Source organism: Lutra lutra, chromosome 12, assembly GCF_902655055.1.
Source record: "Lutra lutra chromosome 12, mLutLut1.2, whole genome shotgun sequence".
NCBI lineage: Eukaryota > Metazoa > Chordata > Mammalia > Carnivora > Mustelidae > Lutra > Lutra lutra.
Window position 1 is genome coordinate 77,881,193 of NC_062289.1, and position 14,842 is coordinate 77,896,034.

General features: G+C 63.8%; 1 pseudogene; it reads left to right on the forward strand.

The window, feature by feature from the left end:
• The first annotated feature begins 290 nt into the window (after positions 1-290).
• On the forward strand, positions 291-5,288 carry LOC125082676 (uncharacterized; annotated as a pseudogene).
• Positions 5,289-14,842: the final 9,554 nt, after the last annotated feature.

Here is a 14,842-nt window from a genome sequence, read left to right on the forward strand (position 1 = left end):
TGTTCACCCACCATGCGCCAGCCCACTCCAGGAAGGACCCATCCCCGTAGCCCTACAGAGCCTGCAGGTTTGGGGTGGGGGGACTTGGGGATGATACCCTCAAAAAGGGCTCTTTAAATGCTCCAACCACAGGATTGGATCCCATCTGCCTTTGGAGGAGTCGGGTCATTACTTGGAAGGAGGGCAGGCAGAGGGGCCCCGTGATCTCAGATCCAGCTCCTCCCCCGCCGGATGCCTTACCCCTTGAGAGCTGGGCCCCCACCCTCGGACCTCAGGAAGGCCCACCGATCCCAGGCTGGGGGGCTTGTGACTACCTTGCAGAAGACTGTTAATCAGCGGTTAATGACTCAGCCCTCCAGCCCGGCCCCTCCTCGAGCCATGACGGCAGGTGGGCAACGTAACACACAAAATGTGGCAAATCGCTATTATTCACAAACCCGTTGCTGGGGTGACAGCGTGGGGTGCCGAGTTAATCCCAAGGGAGGCTGGTGAGCAGGGCTGTTCTCACCACCACGAGGGCTGGGGCAGGACGCAGGCCCGCAGGGATCCGCACGTTAGGCACCCCTAACGTGCACGTGCCCCATTTCTCCGGAGGTTTTCTCTTTCCTCTCCCTTTCTGGGCTTGCTCCTCCTCCAGCCGGAGCTTCCTTCCGTGCAGAGACAGATGCCTGCGGGGGTGGGGGAGGCCACGGCTACCAGGAAGGCCTCTGCAGGGCACAAGTGCATTCTGGCAGGCCCTGGGGCTGGCCTCCGCACCCCAGCGCGCTGGAGAAGCGTGTGTCCCTCCTGCCTGGCCAGGGCGGGGTGGGGGCGGGGTGAGTGGCGCCCAGCTATGCGCTGAGCCCAGGACTCTGGGAGCTGCCAGGACAGACATCCCCTGACCTTGGACCTTGGAAGACCCAGCCTGGGCGGGCCTTTCGGTCGGAGCACACAGACCTGCACGTGCACGGGGGCCTGGCCCCTGGCTTCTGTCGGGCTTTGTCTGGGCACGGACTGAACCGTGGTCCTCTGCTCTGTGGAGGTGGGGGCAGGTCGAGAGGCGGGGCTCCCGTTCAGTGCCTTTGGCACAACTCCCAAAAGCAGGGAGGAAGTGAGGCTCAGAGGCCTTGCTCTGGAAGGAAAGCCCCCCGACACAGCTGCAGCCCAGCCCCCGGGCCCCACTTGGCAACGTCTCTCCAGAGGAAGGGGGTGGCCTCTGAGCCCCGGTTCTGGAGATGCAGGTGGCGAGGGAGGGTCCTGCATGTGCCCAGGAAAGGGAGGGGAGTGGGTGGGCTGCCGGCCGGCCTGCGGTGGGGATGTCTGGGGCGATGCCCACCCGACAGGCAGAGCTTCGCAGCTGGCACATGGGCTCGGTGTGGCAGCTGAGGAACTGGCCAGCGGTGGCGGTGTGAACCCCTGGGCTGGTTGAGAGCTTGCATCCTCCTGGGGGGGGGCGGTCGCCGGGTTCAGGTGCTGTGCAAACCCACTGGGAGAACAGTTCCCTACCCCTGGGGAGGAAAGGGCTTTCTAGGTGCTCCCTGCTGGGAGCTGGTAGACCCAACGGCAGGCTGGATTTTATTGTTGCTTCATCCCGCCTGGAATCCAGAGCGGCAGAGTTCTCGTGGGCTCAGGACGAGGGGCAGGGACCATCTCATGGCCTCTCGTGCTCATGGGGGCGTCACGGCTGCCGTTCTGGGGCCAGAGCCTCAACCAAGGTGTAGGCAGGACTCCGTTCCTCTGGAGGCTCCAGGAGTGTCCCTCTGGCCCCTCCCGGCTCCTGGCAGCTGAGGTGGCCTTGGTGTTCCCTGGCCTGCAGACACACCCCCCGCCCCGGGACACACGGCGACTCTCCATGCCTTCCCTGTGTGTCTGCTTCCTCCCTTCGTAAGACCTCGCTCCTGGACTCAGGGCCCACTTTCATCCAGAAGGACCTCATCTGCACGGATGAGATCTGCAATGTCACATTCTGAGATTCCAGAGGACACGCATGTGTGGGGAAGACCGTGTGACCCAGTACGATACACATGCATAGTTACTGAGTCCTCCCCACACAAGCGCCCTGTGGGACGGGCAGAGACGTGGAGGACGTGCATGAGGGGCGCTGTGGGGAGCACACACGCTTGTTGTCTGTGGTTCCAGACTTGGTAGCACCCAGCAGCACCGGCACTGACCTGGTTTGTGGATTTGGGCAGGGTGTGGGGGAGGCTCTGGCTTGCATCTTGGGGTCAAGCTCTCTGAGAGCCAGCTGGCTGTCAGCTGCGGCCTCAGCAGGACACTGGCCTCCCACGTGGCCTGGGCCTCCTCCCAGCTCGGTGGCGGTTCCAGGCTCCAGTGTCTGGGGTGCAGAAAGCCGGGTGGAGCCGGGCCTTCGTCCCGGGATGCTCAGGGGCACAGGCCCAGGAATGCATGCACTGCAGCGTGGCCTGACTCCTGCTGCCCGAAGCCTGGAGCGGGAGGCCTGCCGACCCACGGCCCACGGAGCGCGGGTCACCGGCCGCAGTCCTCGGCATCCTGCCCCTAGTGGGCCTGGCTCCACCAGGGCTCAGAGGCTGGGCCCCGCGGGGTGTCCCCACACTGCCACCTGGTGGTCGCTGCCCGAGCCCTGGGAAGTTCTGGGCACCTGGGCCATGTGTGGCTTCTCCAGGCCCAGGTGTGGTCTCACAGGGGTTTCTCACACCGGCTCTGGCCCAGATGTTTCCTTTGCCATCTACTTCACCTGCGTGGAGCACTGTCATCCAGAAGCTGTTGGGAAGAACTCAGGAGCCTCTGGAGCCCCCGGGCTGGGAACGCCCAGACCCGCAAAATGAAGAGGCCCCACCAAGGAGAGGCCCCATCCCAGCTGTCACAGCCCCGAGGACTCCCTCCCTCCGAGCAGCTGCTCCCTCCCCAGTGGACGGTGCACGCGCTTCAATCCGTCTGGGGTGCAGGGGTGACTAGCCACTGGCCTACGGGACAGAGAGTGGGGCCAGGCTGGGCGCTGGCAGGCCGGGCCGGTGGGGAAGCTGGGCTTGTGCCTGAGAACAGGGACTAACCAGCCTCTGTGCCCCCCAGGGCCTGATGTGGTTCAGCGGTGCCCACCGAGAGCTTCCCGCCGTGCTCAGCCCCCTCCTGTCGTGACCCCGAATGCCCTCCCCTCCACCCTCCCTCCAGTCCCTCCTTAGGAGTCGGGATGTGACTCACACACAAGGGCCTCTGGGACCTTCATTCTGGGGCGGGAGGCTTGTCACAGGTTAGCCCCTCGCAGTGCAAGTGCCCTGGAGTGACCGGGGTCTGGGGGGGAGGTGGCCGGGTGTGGGAGCTGTCTGCAGAATGGGGAGGGGGGACGGGGAGCACACAGGTGCAGCCGACAGAAAGCTTCCCTGGGGGGCTGCCCCTCCGGGACTGGTGTTCCCACAAAGGATTGCTTCTGTTCTTTCTGGCCTCCGGAGGTCACAGAGGGTGCTGCCGTGGCTCAGTTTCCCTAAAATCGCATCTCCAACGCCAGGGGCTCAACACTCGGTCTGGGGGCTGCTTTTTACAGACGCTACACCAGGCAGCCGCAGCCCCAGATTCCCTCTCGGGGTGGGCGGAGCAGGCTAGCGGCCACTGCCGGACGTCTGGACGCACCGTGGGCAGGGATCCAGGCTCCAGCATCCAGCACCTACTGTTGCCCTGGGCGACTGCGAGAGTGGGGATGTCGTCCCTAACCTTAACCACCTCTTACCTACCCTGCCACGGCCTCGGTCTGCAATCCGGATTAAGGGGGAGGGTCAGCCGGCTTAGGGACTCATGCAGCACCTCCCCCAAGCATCTGCGGCTCCCCCTTCCTGTGGAGATTAACTCTTCTACTTTCAGGGACTGTGGTCCTGAGGTCAGAGGCCACTGGCGGGTTAGGGGCGTTGAGCGGGTTCTGCCCTCGGGGGCTCTGGGTCTTCGGGTTTTCCACACCCCTCCTCACCTCTCTCCTCTGCGGGGAGGGACCCCAGACGTGTGGGCCTGGTTGGCTTCATCCGAGGTCAGCGAGGCCTCATCACCAGGCCGAAAGCCAAGACGCCTCTCTTGGTCTCTTGGCCCAAGAATCCTGTTTGCAGCACCTTCAAGATGCGTGCAAGTCCAGGCTCTTCTCGGGAGACCCACTGCTGCCCCGTGTCTGGGCCGTGCCCGTCCCGTGTGTGTGGGACCGAAGACCAGCCAAGGTGCCCACGATGGGCTTCACTCCTGCGTCAGCTCGTAAACACTGGCTGGGTCCGTCTCTCCTTCCTGCTCTGCTTCCCGTTCTGTCTGATGAAGCCAGTGGCCACCCCCTTGAGAGCCGCCCCGGGAGAGGCCCACAGACAGGGGACAGAGGACAGCGTCCCGCTGCTGGCCAGCGAGGAGCTGAACCCCGCCACAGGGCCCGTGGGCCAGGTCGGCAGGGCCTGCTTCCCCTGTGGAGCCTCCAGATGGACCGCGGCCCCCTAACACCGCCTGCCAGGTTCGGGGTCATTTGCTACCAGCAGTAACCACCATACGTGGGCACCCTACTTCCTCCCAGCAGCCTCAGCCCCTGTTCACCCCAAGCCCAGCAGACGCTTTCCCGCAGCCCCCTCTGGCCGGCCCACCTTGAGCACCCTCTTCTCCAGCCCCAGACTCAACTACTGTCTTCCCACCTTCCATGTGCTTCTGTCTCCGGACCTGGGCGCGGGCTGTTACCTCTGCCTGGGGTGCTTTTCCCGGAGCGGTGTGAGAAGCTCGCTGCTCACCTCCCACAGGTCACCCGCCTAACCTTCCCCTCCCTGCACCTTCCTTTCCCTGCATGCTGGAACCCACAGGGTCCGTCCGCGCCTGCCCTGTCCTCTGCCGCCCCTCCTCCTGTGCTCTGGGGACAATGGGATTGTCTCTGTGTGCCCCTGTCCCCCCCGCTGCATCTGTAGCACCTGGATCCTCGCCGGCAGGCCCTCGATCAAGGGCTGGGAGCACACGGGTCACGGGGGCACAGGGCAAATCCAGCTCGGTCTGCAGAAGGGGATCTCAGGCCCTCAGCAGGTATCAGGCGGTCCCCGTCTCTGTGTCCCACAGGATGCCGACGAGGACTCAAAATCCTGAGCACACTGGGGGACACAATCCGCGGGCCTGCCCCGCGTGTCCGTTCCCGCGAGGCTTTGCTGAGAGACAGGAAGGAAGGAGAAGTTGGGACACAGCAGGCCTGACCGCTGGGGGGACTGCCTCCCTCTGGCTCCTCCGTCTTCTCCCCTCGCCCCATTGTGCAGAGGGAGCACCCTGCAGCCACGAGCGACTCCCAACCTGCCTTCCCCGTTTTCTCCTTAAAAAGTCGCAAGAAACATTTTTTAACTCCACTAGTTATTGCCTGAATCTGTTCTTGCAAAAAATTCAAAAAGAGCTGAAAAAGCCACCGGCTCTGGCCCCTGCCTCCTGAGTCCCCTCTCTGGGGCCTGTGAGCACAGGGAACCTCAAGGGCCCAGGAGGTGGGGGCCTCACGGCCTTTTTGGCCCCACACCTGTGGCGGGGTGTGTTGACCGAGCTTCTGAGCGCCCCCAGGACCCGCTGTACTTGAGTGAGAAGCAGTCCTCAAGTCATTGAAGTCCAGGGATGGAGCCTAGCTCACCCTGACTGGTGCAGGCACAGGCACTGATCAAGGCGTACCCTGGACAGTGGCAGGGCACGCCCGCCCACGTGGCAGATGGAGAGGAAGGTCTGTGCACACAGTGAGAGAGGGGGTGGGGCCAGAGCCACGGATGGACGCCAGCCACAGGCCCCAGGGGCAGCGGGTGGAGGTGGGGGGGAGAAGGGGAGGGGGGAGGGGGTGGGGATGAGGGCGTGAGTGGCTGTGGCTGTGCAGCCTTTGGCTAGACTCTGAGAAGGAGCCAGACTCAGCCGGGAGCTGCCGGCATGGAGCAGGGAGGAGGGACAACGATGCTGCAGATATTGCGTCCCTCAGTGCTGGGACTGCCGACAGGTCTCCAGACCCCCAGATCTAGCCAGGTCCGAGGGTGTGTGGGTCATGCCCCAGACTGTGCCCCCACTGGGACGCGCGCCTGGCCCCAAGCCAGAAGACAGGCTCACGTACATTCTGGGGGTACCGAGCGGGTGGAGGAAACGGTGTGTCTTCTCGGTGAGGGGACTTCAGACGGCAGGTGCCCCTAGTGGGCCCAGAAAGACCCCGCCAGGCAGGCATCAGCCACAGGCCCCGGGTCTGTGCGGCCGACACAAGGGACACGGCCGGCAGGACTCACTGGTCTGGAACAGGACCACGAGAGTCTTTGGAGCTGCTTGCAGATCATTTGGCCTCTTTCTCCAGACACGTGCCCCTGCTTCCTGAAGTTAGGCCTGGCTGCGTGGCCAGCTCTGAGCCTCCAAAGTCCCGGTCATGGCGTTTCCCGCTTTGGCTATGGTGGAGAGCTGTGTCAGCTTGGGGTCCCGACCCCCTGGGGAATGCACAGTGAAAGCCTCTGCGGGCTGAGTCTGGACACGGGGGAGCAGGAGGGGGCGGCGTGTGATGCACGGCGGGGACAGAGTCTACTGCAGCCCCACTGCGAGCCTTACCCCCACCTGCCCCCGCCACGACCGGGCTCTGCCTCTCCCCTCCCAGTCTGGGGGCCCCGGTCGTGGGGCTGTTCCTTGGGGAGGCTCAGAACTGCTTACTCCTGGGCCCCTCAGAGACAGGGAGAGGCACAGTGGGGCATCTGCGGGGGTGCAGGGCCAGACAGTGGGGGTGGGGGCACGGCTCTGACCCCGCGAGCATGCGAGGCTTCCGGGTCACCAGCGCCCCGTGGGCTCTGTCCTGCGGAAGGGGCGGGTCCTCCTCTGAGCGTATCCTGGATCCAGGCCGATCCTGCCCTCCGCACCCCAAACCCTGAGCCCCCCCGGGACCAACAGCCTCAGAGCCCGCCTCTGGGGCTCCCAGTAGCCTGAGTGACCCCACCCTTGGAGAAGTGGCCCCAAGCCTGGGGTTTGCTCGTACTTTTAGACGCTGATTGAATTACAGCTGTAGCGCAAGGTGTTCACGCCGCGGTCAGCCACTCAGGTGCCGCCTGGGCTGCCTCGCACGGAAGGAGCCCGCTCTGCCCCCCTGGACGGCTCGCTGGTCTGTTCACACACAATTTCCGTGCATCTCTGAAGATCACTGTTCTAACAGCTTTGGGTATAGACACCAGGAGGCAGCTACGCGTAACAGGGAATAAATCCAATTCCCTGTGCGTTTAATTTTCTCAGGCTGCAGAATCACTTTGAGCCTGTCAGGGTCTGACTCTGGAGTCTATCAATGCCAACTCCTTCCCTCCAGCCCCATCTGGCTCTCTCTTCTCAGGAACTCAGCCCTGCAGACAAAGATGAGCTGGTACAAAGTCACAGCTTTTCTCTCTTTATGAGGAAATCTGGTTAGGTGTGAATGGGGCACAGAGCCTGGGGCCTGGAGGCTGCTCCGGGATGCTGGGGTCGAGGCCTCGCCTCTCCTCCAGCCGTGGCCGCCGCCACCTCTCCTCCAGCCGTGGCTGTGGATGACGTGCTTTGACTACCCCAACGGCTCCTGTTGGCCTTTCCCTGGGCTGCAGCTGAGGGGGGAGGTCTCTCCACGGCATTCTGGGAGGTGCCTTAGCCCCATGGATTGGCTACATGGGTTTTTGTCCTTGGTCTGTCCTTCCGCCACGGTGATGACAGCGGCCCCGTTCCGAGTGTGGTGCACACACCGGTCATTGAACGCCACAGGTCCCTGAGATGTACGTCTGTTCTTAACCCCATTCCACACGTGGGAAACAGGCACGGAGCTGGTAAGTAAGGCGCCCACGGCCCCACAGCGGGCGGCAGAGCCAGGAAACGCTTCCCCGAGGTGATTTGGACTCTTGTGAGCTCCTGCCTCGGGGCTGGCAGCAGTGCCTAACCTCTGGAGCCGTGGGTGAGCTCAGGGTTCATGCGGCACCAGCCAAAGTCGGGCCTGGGACTCTGGGCGGGGGGTGGCAGAGGGGCTGTCCACGGGCAGCAAGCCTGTGGGACTGGCGTATGGGGGGACTCTGCCCGGGGTCCCCTTTGCAGCGCGATTTCCCTGCTCTGCTTCAGCGTCTGCCTGACTGAGTGCTGTGACGCCTGCCCCTGGGTGCACGTGCCCACGTGGGTTTGTGTGTCTGCGCAGTGCCTGGAGCAGGCAGGGCTGGGCTCACGGGCCACTCCCGTGGGCACCGCGTGCTCACCAGGACGGCTCAGGGAGACTGCAGAGCTCGGCGTGACTGTCCTTCTCGAGTGAGCCCCAGGAGAGAGACTCAGGGAAGGAAGGCCACAGAGCCGACTGCCTGGGGACCGCCAGCTGCCCGTCCCAAGCTCCCGAGATGGTCTAACCCATCCTCCCATTTAGGATTTAGCCAGATCTGGGGTGATGAGGGATTGCTTGGGTCGTCTGGCTGTGTGCACCTCTCTGGGCCAAGCAGTGTCTTTCCTCTTGTCTGTTGGCAGGAGAGGAGCCCCGGCTGGGCAGGGTCTGGGCATACTCAACCCCAAACAGAGCCCGGCTGCTCTGGGACCCCAGTCCTGTCCCAGCCACAGTGTGCGCATGTCTGAAAAACATGGGAGTCAAGGGGAGGGGTCGAGATACAACTGGGGCCCTGGGTCCTGGCGCCTTCAGCCCCCAGGGGCCCAGACTGTTCTGTCAGTGCTCCCTGCTCCCTCCCACCGGCCAGCTCAGGTCTGGCTGCCTCCATGTGTGCCCTCATGGGAGCCCTGAATTGGTACGTAAGGAATTCAGCCTCCCAGACTGTGGAGGGCCACACAGAGAGGCCACGTGGAGAGGCCATGTGGGGAGACCACATGGAGGGACCACACGGGGGGACCACATAGAAAGATGGCTCCATCTACTAATCTAATTCAGAAACACGAGTTTAGTAGGGACGCTTAGGGAGGAAGAGAAGAGGTTGGACCGCCGCCAGGACTAGGTACAAAGAGAAAAGAGTATCTGGTGTTTGATGGTGAGTTATTAGGCTCCCCACTGACAGTCCACAGGGGTGTGGCAGGGCTCCCCCCGTCCTGCGCTCTTGCTCGGGACTGCCAGAAATTGCCCAGGTGTTTGTGAAGGGACGTGGAAGCTGCCCACGGGGGCCGTGGGTCTCCCCGGATCTGCAGGGGACACTTGTCACGGCTCCATCGCGGTAGGAGAGGACCAGGCTGGAGCATGCGCCCCTCGCTCCTGTCCTGGGGAGTCCCCTCGGTCAGTGTCCTCTGGGCAGCCCCCTGGCCCCGCCCGAGGGCCGCCACCCCCAGAGCCCAGCAGAAAGTTGGCCACTCCTGTGCTAGGCGTCAAGACCTGTGGGGCGGCCTCCTCCCTCTTGCTTTGTTTGGAGCCCTAATTTGTTGCCCTGTAAATGGGAGAGCAGAGGATCCGCCAGAGGGCCTGGGGGCACGTGGACCAGGATGAGCCCCCAGCAGGCCCGCTCTCTCTGTGCTCCTGGGCACTGCTGCAAAAGCTGGGGACGGCTTCCCCTTCCCTTCCACGGGGGCCGCCTGGGGCTGGACGCCACCCACGAGTGTGGGCTGAGGAGGGTCGGACCGCGGGCCGGGCGGCCACACGTGGATCCCCCCAGTCAGCAACCAGACGGCCAGTTGCCTCTGCCCTCGGCCGTCACCGACCCTGTGGGCCGTTTGCTCTTCCGTATAACAGGGAGTGACTGTACCCCTGGTCGGGTTATCCACCCGCGGCACAGCGCACAACGGTGTCAGCACGGGCCCGTGTTACTGTCCGTACCCGGAAGGACGATCGTCCGAGGACAGGACGGTAACAGCATGACCCCGAAACAGGACGGGGGACCGTCTTGGACTCAGGGGCCCCTGGCGATTTTATAACACGTGTGGGTTTTTTTCCTGATTTCTCACGAGGCGTGTGAGGTTTCGGGAGACTGGGATGTCGGTGAGGATGGCCCCACCCGAGATGCACAGTGTCACGCTGGGGCAGTGTCCCGGGAGGGCAGCGGCAGCGTCCCCCCCTCCCCCGAAGGAGGCTTGTCACTGGACAGACAATGGTTGGACGGACGGGCAGAGGCCCGCGTGTCCCGCCACCTCACCGGCTTCCCGTCGGGTGTGAGCTGCCCCTGGGAACCTGTTAACCCCCTGCCTAGAGCCTTCCCTGCAGCTGGCTTGGCGCAGCTGTCAGGACCCATTGATTTGCTGTCCCTATCACTTCCCGTCACCACAGTCACGATGGCCTAATCAGGTCTCTTCCAGCGCTTCAGACTCCGGCGTTGCCACGGCGACAAAGTGACCCATAATAGTCCGTGCCTCCTCCAATCAATGAAGGATCTGAAGCTGGGGACAGCGTGCCCCGGCCTCTCAGGAGCAGAGCCCCTGGCCGCCGGGTCCCTCGGGCTGGGTCCCGGTGGCTGGTGACCACTGCCCCGGCCCGCTTGAGGCTGCTGGTGCAAAGCGTGGGTGGCACAGAGTGTGCAGGGGTGAGATGCACGGACCCATCAGGAACCCCGAAGAGCTCACAGGTTCTCCAAAACGCTGTCTTTCTGACCCAAATGTGCCGCCGATCTTTGGCCGGACCTGGCGGTAGGCTGCGCCGCCAGTGTGCCCTTGGTGACGCCTCTGTTCAAGGAAGCAAGGCAGTGAGGCTGGCTGGGGTCAGAGCCCCCGGACGCCCCGAGAGCATTTCCCCAGGCCCTTAGTTAGTCTGCTGGTCAGACGTTCCGTAGGTCTGAGCCTCAGTTCAGCACCGCCTCTGTCCCCTTTCGGAGCCGGGACAGTGAGGGGCCTCCTCCACCAAGCCCTGGAGGGCAACACACGCCCTTGGCCTGCAGAGCCTCCCCCCGCGTTGTGGGGAGCCGAGACTTGACCACCCCGGAGACCCTGGCTTCCTCGCTGATTCCGGAGGCCAGCTAGCGGCCGCAGTCTGGCCACAGAGTGCATTTCCACGGAGGATGGACCTGGAGGGTCGGCCCAGTACTCTGGTCTGGCTTGCTCCCCTGGAACACGGGGGCAGCTTTGCCCCAAAGTGATCCCCAAAGTGTCTGGGCCTCGAGGGATGGAGGCCCTGGGGGCTGAGCAGCCCCCGGGGGAGCACGGGGAGGCTGGGAGGCCGCAGAGGATGGCTTCCACCTCTCCCCTTCCCTCTTGTCCTTCTGCATCTCCCCCCAGCCCGGCCCCATCTCAGGATGGGTGTCCGCGGCCTGCGCGCTCCATGACTGATGGGCCACTTAGGGCCCAGGACCAGATCAACCAGACTTTGTTTCCTCTTCCCCAAGGTCAGTGGGCCCTGGGCGGGAGTCATTGCCTGAGGCCACCACCAGTCAAAGCTCCACTGGACTGGACCAGGTCCATGACTTCACACACAGAACTGCACGGATTAACAGAGAATTGGGGCCTCTAGCTCCCAGGCCCTGGGGGATCCTGTCCCTCCCCAGGTCACTGCACTCACATTGGGTGGCATCAGACGAGGGCGGGCGGACACTCTGTCCACCGGCTTGGGGCTTCTGTGGGGGTTCCCGGGGCCGGGAGCACCCCAGGGGCTTGCAGGAGCGCAGCCCACAGCAGACCTGAGATCCCAGAAGCCTGGCCGCCTGGGAGACTAAGTCCCAAACACCCAGGCCCTGGGCAGGCATGGCCTGGAGATGAGCGGGGAGACCCTCCCCGGGGCCAGGGGTGTGTGGGGTGGGGGTGCTCCATGGGCTCCAGTCTGAGCCCCTCTTTACCGGGGGCGGGAGGGGCAGCCCAGGAGGCACCAGCTTGGCCAAGCAGCCGGCTTGCTGCGGTGAGAGCTTGCAGACAGAGCAGGGCGCGTGCCCGAGGAGGGGGCTGTCACCGTGCTCCAGCTCCAGGTCCCTCCAGGTTTCTGGGAGTTGCTGCCAGGGCGCCTGCACACAGTGCGGCCAAGCGCGACACCTAGCGGACAGAGGGGATGTTGCTCCTCGTGCTTCCGTGGGCCGGGAGGACCCTCAGCCTGGGAGGACCCTCAGCCTGGGAGGACCCTCACCCCTACCAGCCCAGTGGCTGTGACTTTCACAGAAACTTCTACTTGTTGGGCGGGCTAGCAGGAGACCACCACAGGCTGCAGGAATCCCCTTTTGCCGGGGGAAATCACGGAAGCCTGGCCACCTGGGGGACTGAGTCCTGACCCCAGACTCAACGGCCCAGCTGTGCTCTACACCCAGGGTGGGCCTGCCCTGGCCTAGGGATGGGGGGTTGAAACCCTCACCCATGCTGGGTGTGGGGGCTGTTCCACGGCTTCAGCCAGGTGAGGGCAGGGCTGGCAAGAGTGGTGTCCCCACGCTGGGACGCATGGCTTCCTCTGGTTTCGGGAGCTGTCCTAGACGTTCCTAGCCCCCAGCCCCACACGGCTTCCTGCTCAGGTCCTCACCAGGACCCAGCGGCCTGCTCTCGCCACCTGCTCTAGCCACCTGCTCTGTTCCTGTTCCCACTGGGGTCTTCGTGGATGTGGCCGAGCCGTGTTCAGCCCAAACTGTGACTTCTCCGGGGGACGCTCCTGCTGGGGAGAGCCACGTTCTCACTGTGGCTCTCCGGAGGCCCGGCCGGAGTCAGGGGCCCTGTGACGGTGACGGCCCCTCCTCTTGGGTGTGGTGGGCTGACTGGCGTGACTCACTTCTGAAGGACAGGAGGGGCCTTAGCCCTGGGGTCAAGGTCACTTTGGCAACACGAACCTGAGGTGTCCCAATGGGAAAGTGTTTCTCCTCTGTAGGATCGTCCCCAAACCCACACCCGCAGAGAATCATGAGAAAACATCAGAGCAACCCGGACAGACTAAGGCCAGCCTGGGAACCCCTGACCAGCACTGTTCAAAGCTGTGGACGTGAGGGCCCGGCACAAGGCCGACCGAGCCTGGCGGGAGGCGGTGCAGTGGGCCCTGGGCACAGGGCAGGCATGAAGTGGCCTCTAGACTCGGGAACGGCAGTTACTGTGGTCACTCGTTGCTTTGACCGCGGACTGTGGGGGGTGAAGGGTGAGCCTTCCCACACACAGGGAGGGTGTCCAGGGAGCCGTGTGGGTGCACCCTGAGTCCTGCAGGACCACATGCTCCCACTAGATGGCAGCAGCGCCCTGCAGCCTGGACCCCTTCAACCCCAGAGGGGCCGGGTCAGGGCTGTGGGGCTGGGGCGCTGGCGTTCCTCCAGGCGGACGCTGGGGTTGGCAGCTAGGAAGGGGACCTGGGGGGGAAGGGGAGGGCCTCCTCATAAGGCAACCTGCGCTGTTCAGGGTCAGCCCTGCCTGCCATGCTCTGTCTCTCAGTCCTGTCTCCGTATCTCTCTAGCTCTGGCTCTCTCTCTCCCTCTCTCTGTCTCTGTCTCTTAGTCGCTGTATCCCTCCATCTCTGTGTCTCTGTTTCTCTTTCGCTGTCATTCTCTGTATCTCTGTTTCTCTTTCTCTGTCTCTGTCTCATTCTCTCTGTCTCTCTCTCTCTTTCTCTGTTTCTCCATCTCTTTTTCTGTCATTTTCTGTCTCTCTCTGTCTCTGTCTCTTTCTGTCCCTCTTTCCAGACCTGAGTCAGACTGAGTTCAAGCCCCAGGTCCCCCCGTTTTGGGTCAATGACTGGCTTTCCCTTGCGTCAGGGCCCATCTCAGTACAGGGTGAAAATGGCCTCTGTGGACAGGGCTGCTGGAAGCATCAGACAAGCCACTGTAGGAAAAGTGCCTGCAGTGTGGCCTGCGCTGTCCTTGTCTGTGTCAAGTTGTCAAACGACATCCAGACCCCCGCCCCATTATGTGGAGCTTGCTGCCCCCAGGTTCTGGGTCCCAGGTCCTTGTCTCCAACAGGGATGCGTCCAGCACTGCCCTTGGCGCTCTTCCAAGTCCTCTGGGTCTGGGTGAGGAACCAGGGCCCAGCGGGGACTCCCTGCCCCAGGCTCTCACTCCTGGTGCTGGCCATTGGTGGCCCCAGCAGCCAGCCTTTATCCCACAGGCTTCTGCCGAAAGTCCTCGAAGGCAGAAGGACTGGTGTCCAGCACCCAGCCCAGGGGCTGTGGCCTCAGGGTCAGAAATCCCCGGGGTGTGGTGTGTATGCCCACGTATCGTTGGGACCCCTCTGATTTCTCCCTACGCAGCCCTCTGAGAAGCACACCTGTGATCAGCCGGATGCCCCCGACCTCCCACATGATGCCACCCAACCCCCGCCCAAAGCCCCTTGACTTCCTGCACGATGACCCCCGACCTCCCCCCTGATTCCTCCAACCTCCCACGAGATGCCGCCCGATCTCTGCCTGATGCCCCCTGACTTTCTGCCTGATGTCCTGACCTCCTGCCCAATGCCCCCTGACCTCCCCTCTGATGCCCCCCAGCCTTGGGCTGACAAAGCCAGCCAGCAAAGCCCAGCTCCTGGCCAGTGGTCTTCCCAGCAGAGCTGAGAGCTCTGTCCACACCAGCTTCCCTCAGAGCTGGACACCACAACCTCACCTGGGGGGCAGAGGCCTGTGGCTCGGGACAGTGGAATCCATGTGAGTGGGAGCAGGGGGAAGGGTGGGGGGCTTGTGGAGGCAGTCTTGTCCAGCTCTGCTGCTCCCAGGCCGCAAGCGTGTCTGGCCTCGCTCCTGTCGCCGATGCTGTCCCCGGACAGTGAGCACACCCATCTCCCGGACTGGCAGGCTGGGGTTGGGCCCCCGCACCCTTCTGTTCACCCTGCCTGAGGCCGCCCTCTGCACTGCCTGGGTCCACCCTTGTTTCACCTGTGCCCTTGGCAGCAGGGCTGGTCCTGTCGGCTGAGCTGCTGGAACCCCAACAAGGCACTCGGGGGCCTGGGTAGTCTGCAGGTCTGCGGCACCAACAGTGGCAAGGACGTCACGCTGTGCTGCCTCGAGGAGGGCGTCTGGACACACCTGCCGGCGTGGGGCCACTACTTTCTCCTCCGGGGACAGGAGGGGGCCAGTCCTGCCAGGGCCCAGGCTCTGGGTGCCGGTCCGCAG